Source organism: Chenopodium album, chromosome 8 (assembly GCF_948465745.1).
Source record: "Chenopodium album chromosome 8, dcCheAlbu1.1, whole genome shotgun sequence".
Taxonomy (NCBI): Eukaryota; Viridiplantae; Streptophyta; class Magnoliopsida; order Caryophyllales; family Amaranthaceae; genus Chenopodium; species Chenopodium album.
In genome coordinates this window covers 26,418,725-26,445,109 of record NC_137841.1, presented here as the reverse complement: position 1 = coordinate 26,445,109, position 26,385 = coordinate 26,418,725, and the positions used below count along the sequence as shown (strand labels likewise).

The window sequence follows — 26,385 nt, the reverse complement described above, 5'->3', positions numbered from 1 at the left end:
GGCAGGGTAAGAATTTTTGTATATGATCCCAAGATCTCACCTAAGCTGTGATACCATGTCACATAATGTAAACTCTTTGATTATAGTGATTTCCATTGATCAATATTAAATTTATAGGGTTACAATGAGAAACCTAATCATATTAGGTAACTATAAGATATGTATAGACATCAAAGATAATCTTATACAAAATATATCCTTAACCTAAGATGAGAATATTCTATGGATATTCTCTATCAAATACTAATAATAATAATAAGCTTGAAATCTTTGAGGGGTAAATTGATCACTAGTTCACTACCCTACTCAGATTTATTAATCTACACACCCCGGATAACAAAAGGTTTTCACTCAATTGCATAATTGTATGGTACAGCATACTCCTGGATTTTAACCATCAGATTTAACTTTTGGCTGATGGTCTTTTTATATAATATCAAGAGCGATCATGACAAAAAGAATTTTTGATTGAAATTTATCTCTTGACTGAGTTGATCCTTTATTATGATTTCAAGAGCTAGCATGACAAGAAAGCCACGAATTCAAATCAATATACATATTAATCTACTCCGTATAACAAAACGTTTTCACTTAACTGCACACTATAGTCATATGATTAACATAAATAAATTAAAAATTAAAAAAAAAAAAAAAAGCTTGAAATCTTTGAGGGGGTCAAGAAAGAATGATGTTATTCGAAGAGAATATAGTAATATCTCAGTAGTAATCTACATCCATCGTTCACTACCCTACTCAGATTTTAATCTACACACCCAGGATTACAAAAGGTTTTCTCTCAATTGCTTAATTCTATGGTAAAGTATACTCTTGGATTTTAAACATCAGATTTAACTTCTGGCTGATGATTTGATCTTTTGATATAATATCAAGAGCAAGCATGAAAAAAAGATTTTTTGACTGAATTGATCCTTTAACATAGTTTCAAGAGGTAGCATGACAAGAAAGTCACGAATTCAAATTCGTATACATATTACTACTAATATTATCGAAATTGTATAAATTTTATGAAAGAGGGAGTGCATGTCACCTTTCATGACTAACTTATAATGATTGGTTGAGAAGGAACATGGCATAGTTTTATTTTCTAAATAGTCCAATAAATTTGTGGCCAAACTCTATTATTTTGTTGATGCGATCAAACTTTTTTAGTGTCTTTTCATATGATTATATAATACCCAAAGTTGCATGTGAGCAATTATTGGTTTTTGTTGATAAGATTTTTCCTATAATAAATAAAAAACGAAGTGTAGGCACTAAAATAAGGTGAATGAAATGGAGCAGTTCATATTTAATTGTTTGCTAGTCAACCATAATTTCACAAAAAGACGAGGGAGATTTGGATCACACAATCTTATGATATTTAGATGGTGCTTGAATCTAATTCCGAACATGTTTGAATCATTATAAGTCTTGTACCTTATCTTTTTTTTTTTTTTTTTTTTTTGAACGGTTGTACCTTATCTAATTGTACTCTACGTACTATGCTATTTATACATAATCCAATATACTTTCCTATCCTTTTACATGTGAAGTGTCTTTATAATCATTTCATATTTATACAAATTAATTAAAAAATTATGTAAAAAAAAATAACAATAATTAGGATAGTATTTTCTTTATATAGAAACTATACTTATCAATATTAATAAATTATTGATATTACTATAATTTTTTTTATTCAATATTGATATTACTATATATAAATGAATGAAATATAACTAAAATTTGCTCATAGTGCCCTAGTCAAAACGCTAGCAAATACAGTATATGATCGGATGCATTGCACAAAGTCAATTAAAATTATAACATAATCCATTGAGTGGTTAATTTTCTTGTAACTATAAATCTATGATGAGAATTAATAGAAGAGAATTGACCATCAAGAAACTAATTTACATCATCTATAATTATAACCAATTGACTCTTTCACAAAATATTAAAGAGTAATATATATTTTTTTATAGCCTTAAAGAGTACATTTTTACCTTCAATAAAAATGGGAGTAATATTATTTTCAATGACCAAATTTGAAGTAACCCTTTATGAAGCTTTATTTTCCCAATTAAAGGTGTAGCAGAACCAAGATTGTAGGAACAACTCACACCATGTATAATTGCCAAGGTGATTATTCATGTTAACAACCCCTAAGTTATTGCTCTTATCCTATGCGTAAAATATTGTGTGAATTTGTTTCAAAGTAAGTCCACTCTTTCTTCCCCAAACAAATGAAATTCTTTTACAACATGTACAAAACTTATATTAAGACAATTTCTAGAACTAAGATGTTCAAGAGCTTTAATAATATATCTGATATTTTATATTAGTGTCACGGAGAGTCTAAAATTAAAAATATCTTTCTTTTGATACTACGTACTTTATTTAGTTGGTCCAAGAGCAATAAAGATCAAGTAAAAGAAATAAATTAAAGTCAAAATCAGTGTCACTATAACAATTAAAAAAAAAAAACAACCGATAAAGAATGAGTTGGAGAAAGATAAATAATAAATAAATAAAATTGTATTAAACTTTGATTAAAGTTATAAAAGTCAAATAAACAAGCTAAGAAGTAAAAAGGAGAATATTGAAATATCAGATATTATCATAAAAAGACAAGAAATGGTAACGTGACGTATCCGCCATTGATCTTCTTCAATTCATGCTCGATCTATATCCGAATATTCTTGCATGCATCATTATTACTAATCTTAAATATAAATTAGTACATAAAATCACTACAATTAGTACTTGCGTCTTCTCCACAAACAAGTACGGTATCATATACTTTATCCTTAAACATTTTTATGAAAAGTCATCGTATAAAATATACATGCTTAAGGTCCCGTTGATGAATTTGCCGAGGAGGACTCGGAATCAACCCCGGAATCGACTTCCCGACGATGGAAGTTCCGGTGACAACCACATGCAGCACACACAAGAGCGCGATTAGTACCTTCATTTCCACTAGGCATGAACTCTCTACATCCATCTATTGCATAACCTCCGGCGTAAGCAGCATGATTTCGTTGACACTCCCTATAGTTTACGCTGGCCTTGACTTGAGAGGCGGTCGAGTAATCTATTGAGCCCCTCCTAGGTTCTGACCTTGACACCGCGGTTGCTCGAGTTTTGCCCATTTTATTTGTGAATGAAAAGGAGTCCAAGACACTCTAACAGTGCAAATGAATAGATGAAATGGAACGAAAGTGTCGGAGAAATATAAAGAATTTTAATGTTAGGTAATTTAAACCTAACCTGGATTTTTGTGGACTAGGAAGCTTTGACATTATTACATTGTAAGAGTTCAAAATTATAAGTTTTTATGAAAAGAAGTTTTAAATTAAAGTGTTAAATTCCATACTTGAAACGTAATCTTGTAGCTAGGTTTAATTGCTTGACTAGTTGAGTAATTTTTCATACCTTGTTTGAAATTATTTAGCACATTCAACTTGATATTATTCACAAAACTTATTTTGACTAGTTTTTTTAAAAAAAAAAAAATTGTGACAAAATACTTAATAAAAATCGAGTTTTGTGAAAAACTTCTTAATATAAAAAATGTTGTAAGAAACTACCAGATAAAAAATGTTGTAAATGACTACCTTTTATTGAATTTCCATCGTTGACTCACTTCTCCGGCATTGACCACTCATATATTTCTCATGTGATTTCAAATTTACCAAATTCATACCGACTGTCACAGTTCGATAGTTCTGACACCAGATCGTGCGGTGCGCTCATGTCCATTATGCGACAAGGACACAAGTCTCGAGCAGAACACGGTACGTGAGCACACAGCACCACAAACCAAAGATATTTCAAGGAAGCACACGTCAACAACGAGTGCAGATCGAGTCGAGACTTGTGACGGCTGATACTTCGAAGCGGGCACAAACGGCAGGACCGACGACGCGGAGGTGTCTTTCGAGGGTCTCTTGGTTTGGAGGGGGATTCTTCTAAACATGGCAAGCACAACATCTATAATGGCTTAATCAACACACAAGTCTTAAAGCAAGATGCAACGGGGTAGGGAGCGACTTTTAAACACCAAGTTGATGCTCAATTATCCCAATTTCATCCTTTAATCCCTCAATTTTTCCCTCCCTTGCATTATTTTTGACAATATGCAATAATCTTGTGTTTTTTTAGGGGGGCTAATTTTTGAGTTTGCAAGAGGAATTTTTACAATAGAATTGATTTTAAATTTTGTTGGTTGATGCGCTATTGTTGTTGGCGTAACATGGTTACAATGGTGGTTGGTATGGACATTCCTTGTGGCTTGATAGGGTGCGCTGGTGTTATTATTGGTGACGTCAAGAGGTAGAGATGGAGTGTGGTGGTGCAATGATGACATGTAAATCAGTACATGTGTTGTGAGGAAGGGAGTTAATTATGTTTTTATTGTGTTAGGAACTACAAGGAGTGAGGGCTTGTGTTGGATTCGATGGGGTGGAGTGATAGGCGTGTCGCGTACCTAACAAAAATAAACCTAACCAGACCACTACTATGTAGAAGGGCAAGCAAGGGTCGGATCCCAAGAGACTATAGTTCAACTAATTAAATAGAATCAAGCAATAACTAAGCAAGTAACCAAATAAAATAAGTGATAATCAATAACTAAAGAACTAATAAAAACTATCAATTCTAAATAATATGACAATTCAATGCTAAAAACATCCAAGATCAAGCATCACCACGAATACAATTAATGCAATAGTCGTTCTACCCTAACATATAATTCAATTGATTAATGAGGAAAAGTAATCCATGAATAATACCAATGGTCTCTCCTGAGTTATCAATGGCTTCTCTAATCACAATCAAGCCTACTTCTGTGGAATCATGTAAATTAAATACTTTGAGAACATTACTCTAACTTCCTAATCATTCATTCAACTACTCCCGTGATGAACTTCAAACCCTTAATTGATTTATTCAAATCCGTCAAAACCCAACTCCCGTTGCGATTAAAACAAAGGATTAATAACAATACCAAGCAATTATCCCTAATCTAGTATTGGCATAAGCATAATCAATTAAGCACATCAATTACAATAATTATTAGAGAATTTAAAGAAGTAATTCATGCATCAATTATATTCAGGTTCTGCTAGATCTTGGAATAACGAAACTACTCACACATATTAACCAAAGAAAAAACAATATTAAATGAAGAAAATATGATAAATAAGTAATTAAAAGTAAATGAAGAAATAAAGATGAATACCAATTGCTTGAATGAAGAAAAGTACCAATTGTTGATGAACAAGGATTAAAACTTGAAAGTGCAATGTAATCTAGATCTAGAGAGAATATTAGGGTTCTAAAAGTGTTTAAAAGCTTCCAAGATAATAACTAAGTGTTTTAGTCGGGTTTTACAAAGGGTATTTATATCCCTTAATTAAGAAATCTCGAAAAAAAAAAATAAGAAAACGGGCTTCGCGAAACCGTGCCCGGTCAGACCGGGCAAAGCCGCCCAGTCGGGCGCGATAGACAAACTCGCTTAATGTATCTTCACGTAGCCTCCTCGCACAATACATTGTCCGCCCGGTGTGCCACACTACTACAAAAATAGGCTTTATAGAACGCTTTTGGACAGTTCGTCTGCTAACCGATGTGTAAAGTTTATAAAACGGGCAAATGAGGCGTTTTGTATCCCTTGTCATAGAGAACGGTCAACAGACATAACCGTTCTCTATTCCCTTCCTAAAATCTAAATATGAAGAAGGAAAAGACAACGGTTGCTTAACTTGACAGTTTTATTTTGTTATACAAAACAAAACAGAACGGTTTTATTAGTTAACCGTTCTCTTTTTTTTTTTTTTTTTTTAATAGACTTAATTGAATGATGATAATTTGCAAATTTCCCAGGTTAAGCAGCCTAAATGAAGTCTTTTTTTTTTCTTTTGAAACAAACATCAAAATTTTAAATTAAAACTAATTTGAACAAATGGTAATTTTGAATTTTCCGACCCAAGTAGTCAGAATTATAATACAAATACAAAATAATAGAACTATTGATAATTTAACAACGAAAAATAAACGATACAATATCAACAATCATAGAAATAGTCTATACCAATACAACATAACAACGAAATTGATGATAGATTATACAATTCCAAAAAAAAAATAAAAATAAATAAGAGATGATTTTTTTTGTGAATATTTATAAACAGCTTTCTCCTCTGCCGTCCTCTGATAAATCTGCGTTAAAAAAATCATGCAATTATAATCAATAAGAGTAACACCATGAATTGACAAACTCTAATTTTTTTTGAGAAATTATATTGTCAACATCAACCCATACCAAAAACCTTGATTAAGAAGAATCAAGCAAAATCAAGAATCAGGATCGGAAAGATCCATTACTCTCATCATTCGCTGTTGATAAGTTTTTTACCAAAGATTCAACCGTCGAACTGGCTTCTTTCAATTCTACATTCTCGTTGCTGTTACATCGATGGGAATCGTCTTCTCCATTATATTAATTCAGCGCTATTCATCGATTCCTCCCTTAATGCCTTTTTGAATCTGCCATCGCTGCTGCGATTATCAAGATTCAAAACCCTAACACAACATAAAATTGTCGATTAAAAAAAAGTACGGAAATTATTTTCAATTTTTGTGAAGGATTTCAATCAAAAAGACTTAATTGGATATATTTTGGCACAACAGAATAAAAATTAAAACCTCAATCAAATCAAATAAAATCAAATAACTTCAAGGATGTAGCAATTTAATTAAGGTGTTAAAATTTTCAATCAATTTAAAATCAGAATCAAACCTTTATAGCTTTTAAGCTCTTGATCTCGGGTCGTACAAGCCCTTATTTTCCATTTCCTTAAAAAGTAACAAAAATGGGAACAAAACATTTCAGATTTGAAAATTGAAACGATGAGAAATTGCATGTTGTAGACACCTAAAAATGTCTCCCCAAAACCAAACCCGTTGATGAACACCTTTCACCGCCATTATTGGTCGAGTTAAGTATTTAATCTTTGAAGTGCTTAAATCCATGTTATATCCAACATATTTCATGAACCAATCCAATTTCTAGCTCATTTCCCTAAACCATAACCTATTTTCCACTTTTCGTGTCCACATCGCAAAACTGAGAGAAACTGATTTTATGGCTATAAAATTTTGATCCAATTATTATTTTGTTGTATAGGCCTTTAAAAAAGCTTTCCAACCATATATCATAAGCCCAATTCCGAGCTATAGCGAAAAAGATATGAGCAAAACACTAAACTCGGCCTAAAACCGACACTCTTCCACTAAAACGACCATATCTTAAAATTTACATAAAATTTTGACTTGATTTTAATTGGGTTATAAAGTAGACTTGATAAGATTTCCAATGATATATTATATGCTTTATTCCGAGTTACGGATCAAAAGTTATGATTATTTTAAAAACGGGTAAAAAACTGAAATTACCGCGCAGCGGCAAAAATGCCGCGACGCGGCAAAAGCTGACGTGTCACGGGACTTATTCCCGTGACACGGTGCCCATTTTTGTAATTTTTCTCAATTTTACCCCGTGTCACGGGATTTTGCACCGTGTCACGGTGCAATTTCCCGTGTCACGGTGCCCATTCCGTGACACGGGAATATTCCGTGTAATTTCCGCGTAGTTTTTACACCGTGACACGGCATACTGCACTGTGCCACGGTGGACAATGTCGTGTCACGGCATTTCTTCCCGTGTCACGATGCACATCCCGTGCCACGGGATTGCTCCGTGTTTTCTCCGCGTAATCCCTAAACGCGTTTTCACTTCCCGTAACCTAAATATTTCCCGTGTCACGCAAATTTGTACCGTGTCACGGGAAAGTTTCCCGTCTGACGGTGGGATTTCCCGTGTCACGGTACACTTTGCCGTGTCGCGGGATACTTTTTTTAGGGTTTTTATCATTTTAGGGTTCCGTGTGCTCCCTCAGCACATTTTCTCTATAAATACCCCCTCATTTCTGATGTACGGGGCACCAATAATCATTCTCTCCCACCTTACACCAAAAATCATTCTCTTCTCCCTCTTTAACCTAATTTCTAGCCTCCTTATTCTTCCATAACAATTCCCCTAAGCACTCCAAGGAGTCTATACTTAACCCGAGGTTCCGTCCTTAAACCAAGGCGTGAAAGGTACAAATAACTGAGGGTTTGGACCAAATCAACTCTACTTTTTATTTAATTTAATTTAATTTAATTTCTATTTAATTTATATTTTTTTTGAAGTTACTAACAGTTTATTCATGATGTAGCAATTTAAAGGAACGCGCAGAATGTGAGTAATTAATTAATTTAATTACTCTTATTTTATTTTTAATATTTTTAGTATCATTATTAGGGTTGTTATTATTTATATTTGATTTGACTAACGCTATTATTGTTAAATTGCTTCCAATGTTAATGTTTATTTTATTATATTTATTGATCACCATATTGCATGTTAAAGGGAATATGTAATTGAAAATCATGCCTAATAAGATAATTTGGACGACCGGTTTAGGTTCCTTTTTAATCTTGTTATTAATTGAAGTGATCACCAATATTTTAGAATAATGTGTGCATTAATATTCAACCAATTTAGCTAAATAATAGTTTGGAGCAAATTGAATATTCTGTTTGTATGCCTTTGAGATCGCAAGAATACTTTTCACTATAAGAATCGAGTAGAGGCCAATACGGGCGAATGTGACTCCATGACTCACTTCATACCATCATCCCCGATCCTCCTTTCGTGATTCCGAACCATATGGAGTTAGTAATCTCATGGATTATGAATGAGGTGTAACCTTCACGGGTCAATCGTTGTTGCCTATCGGTATCCCTTATCGTGGTTGCCTTTTATGATCCGTGAACGGTTTACAAGTTCCTTAAAAACTTGTTGGCGGCTCCCTACTTTATTTGTCCCTAATCGTGCTGTGTCAATTCCCACTTCCTATGAGTGCCAAGCATATTCACCACATGCTTTTAACGTAGGCGCACTTCGAGCGACGCCTACACATGTATTTTCTAGTTTTGGAGGAGAAAGATTGATAACATTACATAAAGTTAAATTTCGGTGTGAAGAAGAACAAAAGGCAACCATTTGTTGAAAGATGAACGTGGATGTAATTTTAGGGTTGACGACGCATAGCGGTTGTTACGAAACACCGTTCTATATATATTTACATTTTTTTATTTAATAATTTTTTATTAGCATGAGAAAATACAGAACAGTTGGGTAGTGACCGTTCTATTTTGTATAACATATAAAACGGTTGGGTAGTGACCGCCCTATATTCTTTAACATATAAAACGGTTGTCTGAGAAAACCGTTCTATTTAGTTATATAGAACGCTTGTCTCTGTAACCCATTTCATATCATGCGTTTCTTATTCCACTTTTTGTACTAGTGCCAGGGCAATGTCGCCCGGTCCGGGCGGATGGAAGTTGAACTCTTCACTTCTTTCTCGTGACTTCTCTTCTTTCCTTCTTCGCATTGGCTGCCAGGGCAATGTTTCCCTCTAGGGCAGACACGGGTAAAAATCTCCTCCATCTTGATAAGCTCTCATAGCTATCCAAAATAAATCCAAATCATCCGAAAATCTTCATGTGCCTACAAAATCGATTAAATAGACCAAGCCACACTAGAGAAGAGAATATTAGCAAGAAATAGCTCCGTAGAGCTCAAAAACCATACGGAAATAACTATAAAATGAGGGTAAAACATGGTATAGAACGTTTACATTAAATTCCCCCAAGCTAACTTCTTGCTTGCCCTCAAGCAAGACAATTAATGACTAGCAACAACCAAATAAACATATTTAACCCCATAATACATTTGAAAATACCATATTCAAAATCGAAATCGGACACACAGGCATCTTAGCCAACCAATCACCTCATTCAGACTATCAATCAACCTGAATGGCCATCAAACAGAGTTAACCATGTACACATAAGGAATCGATGACTAGAATATCTCACTTAGTGGTCACTCCGCACAATTTTATGCGGCGAGCTAAACATGAGCCCGATCTCTCTCCATCCCCACTAATAATGATAACCCCCCATTTGCACAACACTCGCGTGTTTAAAGGGTAATAATGTCGCTCAACCTAGTCAAAAGTCGACTCGAAATGTGATACATACTCCAGCATTTTGACAAAAGACTCGTTTCACATGAACACAATACTATGCACGAAGGCCAGAAGGTCTTTTTTTAAGTTTGTAATGTAGGTCGGGTGAAAATGGGTAGGAAAAATTTGGAAAATGTAGGTAAATATAGTCCCTCAAGGAAGCCATAAAAAATGAACAATACACATCAAAATCCCATCGAACTAATTCACAAGAATACACACTCCAAACATAACTTGATTTAAGAGCAACTACCACCTTATTCACCTTACATAACAATTCATCACACTATTCTTATTTTTTAAACTCTTTTATTTATCCATCAAGAAGCTGAAATTTTTTTCTTTTTTTTTCTATAATTTTTTTATTTTTTATTTTTAATAACAAACTATAAGAGCTTCAAAAAAAGATCATATAGCAAAAATTCAAAAACATTCAAGCTTCAGATTAATCTTCTCCAAAACATCATCACAAACCATAAGAGAACACCAAGATATAGATGGCTCCCCCAAGCTAGACTTGGGATAAGTTACTAATTGGGGCTGAAAGGTTAATTTTGTGACTTAGATGAAGAACATGGACAAGGCTACAACATGGGTAAGCAAGAAGGGAACAGACGTTTCTAAATTCATCTAGATGCTACCTAACATAAATGGCCTTCGTCCTCCTCATCGTGCATGTGCAATGTATCATGACACACTACTAAGAGTCTCAAGAAAAAACTAAGATCAATGTCACAGCAGGAACTAACACACATGAATAAGTAATAAAGGCTCAAGCCTCATAGTTCACACAGTTAAGCTCCAGATTCGTACACAGTTGAGCAAAGTTGACTTCCATTAGGCCAAGACAATCCAAAATTAGGTCATGATCATTTAATCTGCATTGCAAGTCTTTCAATCAAAATCAAGCCAAAAACCTTTTAATCATCTAGGATAGGGGCACAGGGAAGTAGTTTACTAGTTGTTCATCGCCATGATTTACACGTATTTTTTGAAATTTTTTTTTCAAAGCAATAAACTAAACTACCCAAAGAAATTAAATCTATCTAGCAAGACATAAGAGAAAAAGAGAACGTACCAAAGAAGAAGCTATATACATCCTCCCCCAAGTTACACTCGGCAATGACCTCATTGCAACGAGGGGTAGGTATTGCACTACTCGAGAAGCTCAGTGAAGGTTCTCATCATCGCTAACATCATCATCAGCTTCTCCATTTCCACCAGCACAGGTCCCGTCATCGGGGAGGACATACCAAGATGGGTGCTGACCATCCCTGGGAATGTGACCTTGCCTGCGGAAAAAGTCATAAATAGGATACATACATAGGCGAAGGTCAGTCTCCATGGTCTGAAGACAAGAGGATAGGCCCTGCTGGGATAACTCAAGACCACGGATACCGGCCATGATGGCGTCATGATCGTAGGGGGTAGAAGAAGAAGAATCTCCCGCATTCGATCGCCTAGAGTAGGTCAAGTTGGTCATGACCGGGGAAATGGGAGGTATTGGTTGTCCCGGGGTCTCCAATAGATAAGAAGGTTGGTTAGGGTGGATCCTATTGAGCTCGAGTGCAGGTAAAAAGATAGAACGAGAGGTTTTACCTATGAGCCATCGAATACTATTCGATTCTATGGAAATCCAACTTGCAGAGATGAAGCATTGTTGATCCAAAAGGGTAGGACCTGCATTACCACCGCATGGTAAGTCATGGCAATGAGAAATAATATGGTTTACCTCACCTTCCGGGACACATCTTCTAATCATTGCATCCACACATAATTTGTATAAGAATGGATCCTCCCAAAAATGTCTCCTTGCCTCGTAAAACAATTTCTTCTTTTGTTGAGATGAGTAGCCATGAGGCAATGTACCCGTGGACAAGAAATTAGCTAAATCAGCATACCAAGGTGATTCAATTTGAGAAAGTGCTAATAAATGTTCATCAGGGAAAGAATCATCAATGGAGAGGTCATCTCCATCCCCCTTATCGAGAAGGAGGCGAGAAAGATGGTCTGCAACGACATTCTCAGTCCCTTTTGTGTCCCTTATCTCGATGTCATAATCTTGCAACAGAAGGACCCATCGAATCAACCGCGGCTTGACGTGACTCTTAGTCATCAAATATTTCAATGCAGCGTGATATGTGTGAATTATCACCTTCGAACCAGCAAGGTATGAGTGAAACTTCTCTATTGCATGAAACACTGCTAGCATCTCTTTTTCAGTTGTAGCATAATTCATTTGAGCAGAATCAAGAGTTTTACTAGAGTAATAAATAGCGTAAAGTTTTTTATCCTTCTGTTGCCCCAAAACGGCCCCTATCGCATAGTCACTAGCATCACATATAATCTCAAATGATAGGGTCCAATCCGGGGGTTGCATAATGGGAGCTGAGATCAATGCTTCCTTCAACCTGTTAAAAGCCTCAAGACAAGCATCAGTAAATACAAATGGGGCATCCTTGGCCAAAAGCTCAGTTAGAGGTCTAGCGATTTTCGAAAAATCTTTAATAAATCGCCTATAAAATCCTGCATGACCAAGAAAACTTCGAATTCCTTTTACAGAATTAGGAGGGGGTAGTCGCTCAATGACCTCTATCTTTACTTTATCAACCTCAATACCCTTATTTGACACCACATGGCCTAGAACAACTCCTTGTTGTACCATAAAATGGCATTTTCCCTATTCAAAATTAAATTGACTTATTTACATTTATGGAGCACCTTTTCCAAATTTTCAAGATATACATCAAAAGATGTTCCATAGACAGAGAAGTCATCCATAAAAACTTCCATTGAATTTTCAATAAGACCTGAGAAAATTGCCATCATACAACGTTGAAACGTGGCTGGAGCATTACCTAATCCAAATGGAATTCTTCGATAGGCGAAGGTGCCATAGGGACATGTGAAAGTAGTCTTTTCCTAATCACATGGACGGATGGGAATTTGAAAGAAACTAGAGTATCCGTCCAAGTAGTAGAAAAAGGAATGCTTAGACAAACGTTCAAGCATCTAATCAATAAATAGAAGGGAAAAATGATCCTTCTGGGTGGCCTTGTTCAACCTCCTGTAATCAATACACATTTGCCAACCTGTAACAGTTCTAGTGGCGATTGGCTCACCCTTGTCATTCTTGACAATGGTCATACCTCCTTTCTTTGGAACTACTTGTACAGAACTAACCCACTTACTATCTGAAATAGGGTAAATTATTCCCGCAGCAAGCAATTTAAGAACCTCTTTTTTAACTACCTCCATCATATTTGGATTAAGTCGTCTTTAAGGTTCTATGGAGGAGTTATGATCGTCCTCATGAATTATCTTATGCATACAGAATGAGGGATTAATACCCTTAATATCATCAATGGTGTACCCAATAACACTTTTGTATTTTCTCAAAATAGTGAGCAGTTGCTCTATTTTTGTGTCATTAAGCTCGGCATTAACAATAACAGGATATGTATTATTATGACCAAGATATGCATATTTAAGAGTAGAGGGAAGGGATTTCAACTCTACCTCGGGAGGCGTAGTAGTCTCCCCAACACTTGATACACTAAGGACTTCCTTCACTAGAGCGGTGGTTGGATTTGCTTTTCCTTTCTCAAGTAGCCGCATGTACTCCCTTGTTTCCCAATCTTCCTCATTGGCATTTCCCACCAATACTGTTTTAAGTGCATCATCTGTCTTGATCAAGGGAAGTTGCTCACGTTCTAAGTCATCAAGGACATCCACTTGGAAAATAGTCTCTCCCATGGAAGGAGTTCCCATAGCATTCAAGAGTGAATATTCCATTTTCTCGTCTCCCTCCTCAAAAGTGATTCTTCCATTCTTCATGTCAATGATTGCACCTGCAGTGGCTAAGAATGGTCTACCAAGTATAATAGGGACATGTGCATCCTCCTCCATTTCCATCACAACAAAATCGCATGGGATAAAGAATTTTCCCACATGAAGAGGAACATCTTCAAGTATACCCAAGGGAAATTTCACCGACCTATCCGCAAGTTGTAGAGACATGTGCATGCGTAGGCTTTAATTCACCCATTTGAAGTTTCTTGCAAATAGAGAGCGGCGTGAGACTCACACTTGCACCAAGATCACATAATGCCTTGTTGATCTCTATATCCCCAAGCTTCACTGGAATTGAGTAGCTACCCGGATCACCTAATTTCTTAGGAAGTGTATTTTGCAAAAGAGCTCTACACTCTGCATTAAACGCAACAGTAGCATTCTCCTCTAGCTTCTTCTTCTTAGAGAGCATATCCTTCAGAAATTTTGCATAAGATGGCATCTTGGATATTGCATTTAAGAATGGAATGTTGATGTGAAGTGTAATCCCCCGTATTTTTAAATATTTTATAAATGAAAATTTATTTTATTTATAATATTTATTTGTTATTTTTCATAATTTAATTTCAAAAGTTTCAAATTATTAATCTGGGTCGAAATTTAGTTGAACAAGTTATTTTATGCACCTTTATTCTACAATTTATGTCCAATCACACAAGTCTAACCCATTTGTTTACTTAATCGACCCATTATTTTTATGAGGCCCAATCTTCTTGTTTACCCTACAATTCTCTCCTATAAATACCCCATGAATCCCCAAAAAATTTCCCACACAAAAAGGTTAGTCTTATTTTCTTTCTCCTTAGTTTTATTAATTTGTGTAATTATAATGATTGATTTATGGGTTTTGATTTTATTGTTTGAAATTAATTTAATTAGTATCAAATTGTATTTTGATGATTAAACTTTATAATTTCAGATTTTATAAGTGTCATAATTTTCAGATTTTGTAAATTTTATAACCTAGGGTTTTTAATTATTGAAAATCATGATTTTAGGGTTTTTATGAACAATTGATTTAGGGCTTTTATAGTAATGATGTTTTGAAATTTTGGTGATTATAAGTACTAATTAGTTTAACTTAATTCCAGATTGTTTTGAACACTTAAGTTCGTGTTTTAATTTTAAGATTTCTGTTCATTAATATTAATCCCGTTTTAATCCCTCTCGTGGCCAGATTCAGCCTCTAAATATGATTTTCGGGCAGTTTTTGATTTTAACGAAGTTTTTTTATACTTAAAATATTATCCTTGAATTTGATTAATAAAATTAATTATGTTTAAAGTTAATTAAGCATAAATATATTTTTTTTATTGAAGTTTTAAGTGCTGGAAATAGTTCCTAAGTACTACTTTTGATGTTTTATAAAGAGGGTTTAATCACCCATTAAAAAGGGAGATTATTAGAGGTTTTTAAATAGTTTTAAGATTTTTATTAAACTTTAAACTTGCTGTAATTTCATGTATAAGAGTGTATTTTAAGGTTTTTATGAAGAAAATTTAAAGAACTATATATAAGCCTTTAATTTTAACTAAAGGGAGGGTTTTAAAGTGTTGTTTGATTTGGATTTTGAAGGTTTTAAAGTAAGTTAGTGTTGCTGTAAATTTGATTGATTGGGTATTGATTGAGATGTTATTGTTTGGCTTAGGAGAGGAGTTTATTGAAGGTGATTTCTAGTTTTTAAGTGGCCAACCGAATTGTTTACACAAGGTACGTACAAGTTACGAAACCTTTCTTGTAGGTGCATGTTTAAGGACGGATCGAGAACTTTGTATCATGTATAGGGATGACTGAGTTAGATTGTTTGGCTATACATTGTGAATTTCATATGATGTGCACTATTTTATATTGCAAGTATTATTTGTGCTCTAATTATGCAAGGTGCGCTTAGAGGCAAAGGTATGCAATTGGTGTAAAGATTAATTTATTACTCATTCATGATTATGCAACCAGGAGTAAAGGAAGAATTCAAGTCTTATAAGACGAGGTTAAGGTTTTGGGGTGCCTTATGCACTCAAGGTGTTTATACACCGAGGTAGTTAAAGGAATAAATAATAAGTGTTTCTTGTCACTAATAAATCAAGAATTGAAATTGGAAAGTTGTTTTACTTGATTGAATTGATATTGGATTGATTGTATTGTTTGCATATGAGTCATCACCAAGTCTAAACCTGTAAATCACGTAAAGTGCAAGATGGATGAGCAATAAAACTCTGGATTGGTGCACTTCTGGAGTAATGACAATCAAGGGTTGGGGTACACGGGGAATTAGCCGTGTACTTTTATCGAGGTCGTCTGATCTACGAGTCTCCTATTTCAAATATTTTTTTAAAACTAGGAGTTAGGTGAGATCTCATACTAACTACGGTCACGGAGTTGCGCCCGTGGTCGTTGGATGTTTATTGATGTTTCCGAAAGGAGACATGGGGTTATTCTTTTATTGATGTTTCAAATGGGACATGGGTTGGACAACCTTGTCTATTGCTAAATCCAATGAAATAAATACATGAGTTAGTTAATATTAACTAGTGAAGTCTTAATAAATTTTATAGTTGAGTCATGTGTCGAGTCTATAAACTAATGAAGCGTGATGATTGACTATTAGTAGCATGTTAGGGATTTCTTTTATGTTTTGCAGCTTGTATGTACTCAGCTTTGCTGATTGCGTGCTTTGTGTGTCTTTCTTTGGTCATGGCCTTCGTCTTTCAATGACCCTGTGCCGATCCAATTTTTACACTTGTAATATTGGGGAGCAGATTAACCACATGTTCTTACATACGCAGCATTCGCATCAGGGTTGTGGGATTTTGAGTAGAGAGTTGGTTATTATTCGCAGTTTATTTCTTTTCATAAGTTTGAATTTATTTAAACTATGGTTTTATTTATTTACTACTTTTGTGGGGTTTTGAATAAGGGCCTTAATGGTTCCAAGTTGTAAGATTTAATTTGGTTTTGGTTTTGAAACTTATTTATAACCTAGTTAGTTTTTCCGCTGCTATTTTCTGATAAAGCCTTAACATTTGAACACATGGCGGTAGCACGCCAGTAATTCTCTTGAATATTGTTCAGGGTGCTCACAGGTTTAAAGAGAGAATTATTGGGGTGTTACAAAGTGTATACCCGTATATTTTAAGATTTTACAAATTATAAAATTAGAGTTGTATACTTTAAATTTCATTTTCTTATCTTATTTGGTAGTATTTATATCCTTTAACCATACATTATTATTTTATAAAAAAAAAAAAAAAAATGCCGTCATTTTTTTCTTTTGCCAATGCGTGAAACCAAACAAGATTTGATATTTTCTTCATAAAAAAATAAATTCATTCTCATGATCATATCTAATAATGTTTTATGATGTGATCAATAGAGAAGCCTATCTACTATATTAGGTTTGTAAAACTCAAAGCATACGAGATTCGTACATTAATGTCACCCGACCTTGTGCTATTTTGTCTAGAGGTAATCACACGAAACTTTGACATGTTTGATATTTCATATTATTATGTGTGATATGATTTATTATTTGCACTCTGTATTATTATTATTATGTGTAAATTTTATAATTGTAATTCATGTGATCAAGTTCGTATATGTATATGATTTATTATTGGTATTATATGATTTGATTAGATATGAGTATCGTTACCCTAAAAAAAAAAGATATGAGTATCGTATTACTTTTATTGTTTATTATTGATTATTGATTATGTTTTATTCTAGGGTTCTAATGTTGTTTTTATAGGGAGTATTGTTTTATTGAGGTTTTAGGGTTATTAATGCAGAGTATTATTTTTGGGTTGTGAGTTAATTATTTTTGGGTGCTAGTACTATTTTTCCCTAAGAGTTGAGATGTTCGTTTTTGAATCGAATTGTTGTATTATTTGGGAACTTGTGCCATTGTGGAGTTATTATTATTAAATTGTGAATTATTATTTGATCTATGTATGAGATCAAAAGGTTGAGAATTATTATTTTGTTCTTGGTTTGAGGCTCGACGTTATATACCTTAGTCTTTGGCATGTTGGTAAGAGGATGATAATCATGAGTTAAGAATGAGGTACAATCTTTATTATTCTTTTTCTATGGTCCCCTACAGTGGGAATTGATCTGTATGTGGTCTGGTTTAAGGTGTTTTCTGGTTATTGAGAGTATTCAAGTTTTTATACTTGTTGGTTTTATTCGAATTGCCCATGTCCAAGGCTAGGTATAGAACAACGAGCATGGCACACTTATGGGATATATTGAGTAAAGGTTCGTATTATTATTCGAGGTTGAATCGATGAAGGTTATTTTCAGAGTACAATGTGTAATGTAGTTTCGAACTACATTGTTTAATTGATCTAGTAATTTTAATTATTATATTATTCTTTGTATTCTGATATGTGATGATTACTCAGCTTCTTGCTGACGTGTGTGTTATTTTGTTCTATTACTTGTGTTTGCGGCCATTTTTTTTTCTTATGGTGGCCCTGCAATGATCTATTTTGGAATTTGTCCTTAATGGTGAGCAGTCAAGTTTGTATAAGTAGGTTTGATCAAGTGATCGTAGCTAAAGGGAGCTCAAGTGATCGATTAGTATGCTATAACGAGTTCATAAAGTTGTAAATAGCTAACCTAGATTTATTGGGATTTGTAAGCCTTAACACTTGACAGGTTATTGAGTGTGGCGGTAATACCTTCGATTTAGGAGTATGCTTCCGCAATTTTATTTAAAGGTTGTTTATTTTTCCTTTAATTCTTATTTATTTTCAGTTAGTAAATCGGGGGTGTTACATGAAGCTTCTTCAAAATATCAAGAAATTTTCCATACTTCTTCTCTAACTTAGCTTGAGCCAACCTTTGTGGGAAAGGAACTTGTGGCACATATGGAATAAGTGGTGGTGGAGTTGATGCCTTTGGCTCTTCCTCAATCACAGTACCATCGACCACCTTCTCTTTTAGTACTACCTCATCAACAACCTCCTTTGATGGCTCCCACATGGGAGGATCTTAATTCCAACTGCTTTCCACTCCTCAAAGTCACAGAATTCATATGCCCCTTCGGTGGTTGCTATGTTTGACCTGGAAAAGCGCCTGGAGTCTTCAAAGATTGGGCAACTTGATGAGCAAGTTGACTTATTTGATTTTCCATGAGCTTGTTCTGAGCTTGTAGTTGTTGGATGTTGTTGTTTGTTGTGGTAACGAAGTTCTCTATCATTAACTCAAGGTTGGATTTTTGTGGAGGTGGTTGCATAGGTTGTTGGACTAGAGGTGGTCTTGCTTGGAACCAGGTGGTGCATTATAATTGTTGTTTCAAGGTGGTAGTGGAGGTGGATTTTGTTGAGCTTGGGTATTCTTGTAAGAGAAATTTGGATGATGTTTCCAACCTTCATTATATGTGTTTGAATGAGGATCATATGGCCTTTTGGGATTTGAAGTGTAGAATGCATTGGCTTCCTCAATCGACATCTCATGTGAATTTTGTGGACAATCAGGGGCAATGTAACCTTGTACATTACACATTTGACAAGTTTCAGCAGATGAGCTAGAAGATGTCGCTTGGAACTTGTCAAACTTGCTTGTCAATGTCTGCATAGAACTAGTTAAAAGGATTAGAGCATCAACATCATGCATACCTCCCTTTTTAACACTATGTCATCCTCCTGGATGGTAATTATCATTTGCCGCATCTTTTGAATTAGATCCTTTGCCTCAGTTGGGTTCTTAGTCAGAAGAGAACCCCCAGATGCAACATAAATATAGATTCGGAACTCATGAGTTAAACCATTGTAAAAGGTTTGGATCAACATCCATTCGGGAATACCATGGTGAGGGCACTGTCTCTGCAATCGCTTGAACCTCCTCCATGCTTCATATAAAGACTCATCATCTGACTGCCCAAAAGTGGATAGCTCATTTCTCAACCTTGCAGTCTTTTCCTGTCCCAAGAACTTGACTAGAAAAGCTTTCACCAGTTTGTCCCATGTGTCAAAAGAGCCAGTACCTTCATCTCTTAACCATTCCTTTGCTTTATCCCGTAATGAGAAAGGGAAAAGGCGAAGTCTAATAGCATCATCTATAACACCATTTATTTTCATAGTATTGCACTTCTCCAAGAAACTATCAATGTGACTGACACGACACTCGTGAGGTGTGCCTGCAAATGAATCATTAGAGATGAATTGAATGAAATGTGGCTTCAATTCAAAGTTTTGATTTCTCCCGTTGTGGTATCAGGAATGCCATACTCCAAAACAGACTTTGTTCCTGGATCGACCATGTTTCTAAAGTTTTGATTTCTCCTTCTTCTTCTACCTCCTCGTCTCCTTGCAGTTGCTTCAATTTCAGAATCAAGTGGAATTAAATCGTCTGACCCTGAACGTCGAGTTTGCATGCAACAAAGAACTAAAAGAAAAGAAATCAAGAACACAAGAGACAATAGCCGAAGAACCATATAAAGCTTAGTAAAAACAAATCACAAATAACTAGTATAAAACTGTTAGTCCCCGGCAACGGCGCCAAAATTTGATAGGCGTGTCGCGTAACTAACAAAAATAAACCTAACCAGACCACTACTATGTAGACAGGCGAGCAAGGGTCGGATCCTAAGAGACTATAGTTCAACTAATTAAATAGAATCAAGCAATAACTAAGCAAGTAACCAAATAATATAAGTCAAAATCAATAACTAAAGAACTAATTAAAACGATCAATTCTAAACAATATGACAATTCAATGCTAAAAACATCCAAGATCAAGCATCACCACGAATACAATTAATGCAATAGTCGTTCTACCCTTAACATATAATTCAATTGATTAATGAGGAAAAGTAATCCATGAATAATACCAATGGTCTCTCCTGAGTTATCAATGGCTTCTTTAATCACAATCAAGCCTACTTCCGTGGAATCATGTAAATTAAAGACTTTGAGCACATTACTCTAACTTCCTAATCATTCATTCAACTACTCCCGTGATGAACTTCAAACCCTTAATTGATTTATTCAAATCCGTCAAAACCCAACTCCCGTTGCGATTAAAACAAAGGATTAATAACAATACCAAGCAATTATCCCTAATCTAGTATTGGCATAAGCATAATCAATTAAGCACATCAATTACAATAATTATTAGAGAATTTAAAGAAGTAATTCATGCATCAATTATATTCGGGTTTTGCTAGATCTTGGAATAAAGAAACTACTCACACATATTAACCAAAGCAAAAACAATATTAAATGAAGAAAACATGATTAATAAGTAATTAAAAGTAAATGAAGAAATAAAGATGAATACCAATTGCTTGAATGAAGAAAAGTACCAATTGTTGATGAACAAGGATTAAAAACTTGAAAGTGCAATGTAATCTAGATCTTCCTCTGCTCCAATAGAGGTAGAGTAACTTACCATTAGTATATGTTACCTCTATTTGTTAATTTGTTATACATATATATATTACTTCTATTTTATATATATATATATATATATATATATATATATATATATATATATATATATATATATATATATATACACACACACACACACACACACACACACACACACATTATAATATGGTGGGTCATCAATCGTACAATATTCATTTGTTGCCCCGTAGTACACTGCTACTAGCCTTCCATTCTCATCTACAAATCCAGCCCCCGACGACCCTTTAGCTCTATCTAACGTATGCTTTAAGATATAAGGAATATTTAAGTCATATGCATGCCCGGGCAAATTCATATAACACACCTTTCCATTAGTGTGTAATTTTCGAATAGCAACATAACCATGAGAGCTCATAAAAATACTCATATGTGGCCTTAATTGAAAAGAAATTTCTACACTGGGTTTAGTGGAGCTACACTTACAATAGAGGATGTCTATTTCTTTTGCAGCATCCTCTCGCAGATATAAAACCCAACCATCCAGAATATCCCCATCATTAAAATACAATGTAAAGGACATATTTTGAGTGAAAGATTCGCTAACATTGTGTCCGCACGTTAGAACTACCGTGTAGACACCATCACTGTAAATTACCATACCCGTGTCGAATGCATAAACATCAACGTTTGTAGTTTGCTTAGATTCAACAACAACAATCTTATTATCCACTTCATTCCAAAATAAAGGATCCATTTATACAACCTACAATTTTTATTTTTTTTTTTTTAAAAAAAAAAAAACATGAAAAATCAATAAAATTCGAATATCCAAAAACACAAAAATTTCAACAATACTAACTTGTATTTTTCACATTTCTTCTAAATAATGTATGATGTTAAAAAAAGTGGATTATCTAGTTAGTGTATTATTGCAAGTAATAATGGTAAGATAGAGAACTACACAAGTGCAAAAACAGAGACAAAAATGCAAAAAAAAAAAAAAAAAAAAAAAAAAAAAAAAAAAAAAAAAAAAAAAAAATTAAAACGCAAAAAAACAGAGACAAGAGAGAAATATTTTTTTTTTAAAAAAAAAGAAAAAGGAAAAAAAACGAGAACTACACAAATGTGTAAAACAATCTATCTTTATCTTCCTTTGGGTTTTCAAGACAAGAAAGAGGAAAAAAATATGGTGCAATGTAAAGACAATGTATTAAGAAATACATGAAAAATGAAGAGTTTCATTACCTAGATATATCTATATGTACATTGTATATATATATTTGTAAACCATAAAAATTCAAATCTGCAATATACAATTATAGAGGAAGAAAATATACAAAAATAATTATTTCATTGATAATTTGTGGGTAGGTAAAAACTCTCGTAGATCTCTTGATTCCTCTCTCCAAAGGGATAGGATATATTGATATTTGTTTATAGTACGAGGCCTTGTTGGCTTAATCCATACTATGTACCTACAATGTTTGGTAGTAGGGAGGAGATGGGGTCTTTGTAACTTATTCCATTTGAGCCTCCTTAAACCTATAAACGACGACCATGAGGAGATGGGGTCTTTGCGACTTTATCCATCGGAGCCTCCTTAAACCCTAGATACGACCCTCTTTATATATAGTGTCGTAGATTAGTAATTAAGATAAGTATTAAATATTCTACGAGATCTTGAAGATAATATCTTATACTTTTTTATATTATCTCCTTATTTACATATATCTGGCACTTAATAATTAACAAAATTTCAGTGTCAACAATATATATATATATATATATATATATATATATATATATATATATATATATATATATATATATATATATATATATATATATATATATATATATATATAATTTCTCACTTTAAATTAAATAAATATAAATTATTATCTGTTGATATCAGGAATTTTATCAAAATATATAACAAATTTTAGCACATAAATATATGTATAAAAAAAATTATTTCAAAAAATTCAAACAAACTGTGCATCGCACGGGTTTCATCTAATATAAATGTCTATTTGATTCTCCTCTTGATTTTTCACTTCTCATAATTTATCTAAAATTAACAGAACTTATCTAAACTCACCTAAATTATCTAAATTTTTCTAATTTAATAGTGTATTGTGTATTACAATAATGCTCCTTTTATTTTATACTAGATAAAAGTCTTGAGATGCACGGTTTATTTGAATTTTTTTAAATAATTGTTTTATTTGTGCTAAATTTAGTTATATATTTAGACAAAATTCCTAATATCAAAAGATAATATTTTATATTTAATTAATTAAAACTTAAAAAACTCATTTGCCAATTTTACTTGAATTATCTAATTCTAAAAGAAATTATTAATATTTAATTTAATTGGCTACCAATAAAATTTATAATCCTACATGCCGGGTGTAGACACCTAAAAATATCTACCCAAAACCAAACCCGATGATGAACAACCTTTCACCGCCATTATTGGTCGGTTTGAGTAAATCTTGGAGTTCTTAAACTAACCCAATTCCATCCTAGTCCATTTCCCCAAACCATAACTTATTTTCCTCTTTTCGTGCCTTTAAACCCAAAATAATTCATTTCGTGTCCCTTAAAATCATTCATTTTGCGTCCTTTTTATTAAAGTGTTTAGACCAATTTATTTTAATCCATACACTAGACGAAAATATGAATTGGCCACCGGTTCAAAACCCCCCTATGCCACCGGTTTTGAACCGGTGGCCATTTGGGGGTGGCAATAATCTTATTAAAAAGCCACCGGTTCAAAACCGGTGGCAAAAACAAATATTGCCACCGGTTAACCGGTGGCAATAATGCTTCCCGCAATTTGTTTTTAATGGTATTAACAAGTATTGCCACCGGTTAACCGGTGGAAATAATGCCCATAAAAAACAATTTTTTTTTTTTTTTTTTTTTTTTTTTTTTTTTTTTTTTTTTGCATTTATTTCACTTATATTGTAGTAGAAACTATATATATATATATGTAAAATACATAAAAACACATATATATTCATCAGTATCTAATAATTGTACACTTTTTAAGAGTGAAAAAACTAAATTAATAACTACAACTAAATTACTCATACAACAATTCCAATTTAAAAGAACTAAATTAATCAAATTACACAAAACTAAAATTCCAACATTTAAATCAAAAAAAAAAATTACAATAAAAAACCAAAAAAAAATTACAACATTAAAATTAAAAAACAACCCATATAACACCTAAATCAATAATCCTGCATCTTTATTCTTCGATTTAACATCTACATCTAAATCAATATACCTGCATCAAACAAAAAAAAATCGATTAAATAAAATAAGCTGCGATAAAAAAAAAACCAGAACAGTATGCATGGTACCCATAAATCGATTTAAATCGGTTAAATAAACCCAGAAAAAACACATAAAAATATAAACAAAACCCAGAAATTAAACAAAACCCCAGAAAAATAACCCAGAAAACTAAAACCCAGAAAAAAAATTAAACAAAATTCCCAGAAATTAGTCAAAACCCGAGAATTAAATCGAACTAAAAAAAATCGAATTGATTTTCAAAACGAGAATGAAAAACAAAATGAGAATTAAATCGAACTCAAAAAAACAAATTGATTTTCACGAACTTCAAAAAAAAAAAGAAAAAAAAGCCCAGAATTAAATCGAATAGAACCCAGAAGGAGATCGACTTAGAATCGATTAAAATCAATTAAAAATCGAATTAAAATCGAATTAAAATCGATGAAAACACTCAAAAAATCCAAAATCGACTAATTAACCTAGGAAAATCAATAACTAGTAATGAAACAAAAACCCGGAAGAAAACCCAGAAAAAAAAAATTAAACAAAAATAAAAACAAAATCCCAGAAATAAGTTAAAAAACCGAGGAATAAAAAACCAAGAAATTGATTCACGAACTCAAAAAAACAAAAACCCAGAATTAATTGATTAAAATCGATTAAAAACCAAATTAAAATCGATTAAGAAACTCAAACAATTCCAAAAACGATTAATTAAACCCAGAAAATCAATCAATTAAACCCAACAAAATCCGATTAATTAACCAAGAAAAATCGATTAATTAAACACAAACCTCGTGCATGTCTTCGTGGTGCATGTCTTCGTGGTTTATTGTTGCGGTGGTGGTCTTGGTGATGGTGGAAATGAAAGAGAAGGAGACGAGGAGATCGAAGGAGAAGAGGGAGAAGGAGACGAAGGAGAAGAGCAAGAGAAGGAGATGAGAAGGAGGAGATCAAAGAAAAGGAGATGAGAACAGAGAAGATGAATTGAAAGAGAAAGAAGAGAGGGGAGAGCAGGAGAGGGGAGAGCAGGAGAGAGAAAGAGCGGCTGAGAGGGTAATGCGAGGTAGGGTTTAGGGTTTATAAGGGGGGCGCTTTTTTTAATTGATTATTGCCACGGGTTCAAACCGGTGGCCTTTACCATTTATGCCACCGGTTTGGTTTGAACCGGTGGCAATGTGAATTAGCCTATCCCGCCCATTTTTTAAGCCACCGGTTTTCAAAAATCGGTGGCCATAGAGCGGTGCCTTTTTGTATTTTTCTACTAGTGATAATCTGGGTCCAATGATTGAATTTTGGATGGTTTTTGAAAAGAGCTTTCCAACGATATATTATTAAGCCCAAATTCCAGTTATAATGAATAAGTTATGGTCAAAATACTAAACTAAGTCTAAATCGAACATAAGCCCACCTTAGCTACGATCCAATGATCATGTGGAGGGTCCAAAGGATTTAATCCCATTCCTAAACCAATTAGGATTAATTGGAAGCTTCTATAAATTTCTACAAGATCTTAATTATACTTTATGAAAAGATAAGATTAAAGAGTTTGAAATTGAATGAAACTTCGATTTATTAAAGTCCTAATTCTATTCGAATTGAAAGACGTTCAAAGATAGTCAGATATGATTTTCATGCCTCATAGTTTTTATCTAAATCTTAAATGATTGGATAGCTCTTGAAATTATCTTTTCAATGAT

At 33.6% G+C, this 26,385-nt stretch overlaps 1 long non-coding RNA gene and 1 other non-coding gene across 2 annotated transcripts; one reads left to right on the top strand and one right to left on the bottom strand.

Moving 5' to 3' along the window:
• Positions 1-1,642: 1,642 nt before the first annotated feature.
• On the bottom strand, positions 1,643-25,656 carry LOC145555972 (uncharacterized). Its single transcript, XR_014091647.1, has 3 exons — positions 25,480-25,656; positions 24,357-24,674; positions 1,643-1,653 (listed from the first exon to the last, which is right to left on the bottom strand). It is a non-coding gene; the product is annotated as an uncharacterized LOC145555972 (long non-coding RNA).
• LOC145556836 (small nucleolar RNA R71) lies at positions 19,803-19,909 on the top strand. Its single transcript, XR_014091930.1, has one exon. It is a non-coding gene; the product is annotated as a small nucleolar RNA R71 (small nucleolar RNA).
• Positions 25,657-26,385: the final 729 nt, after the last annotated feature.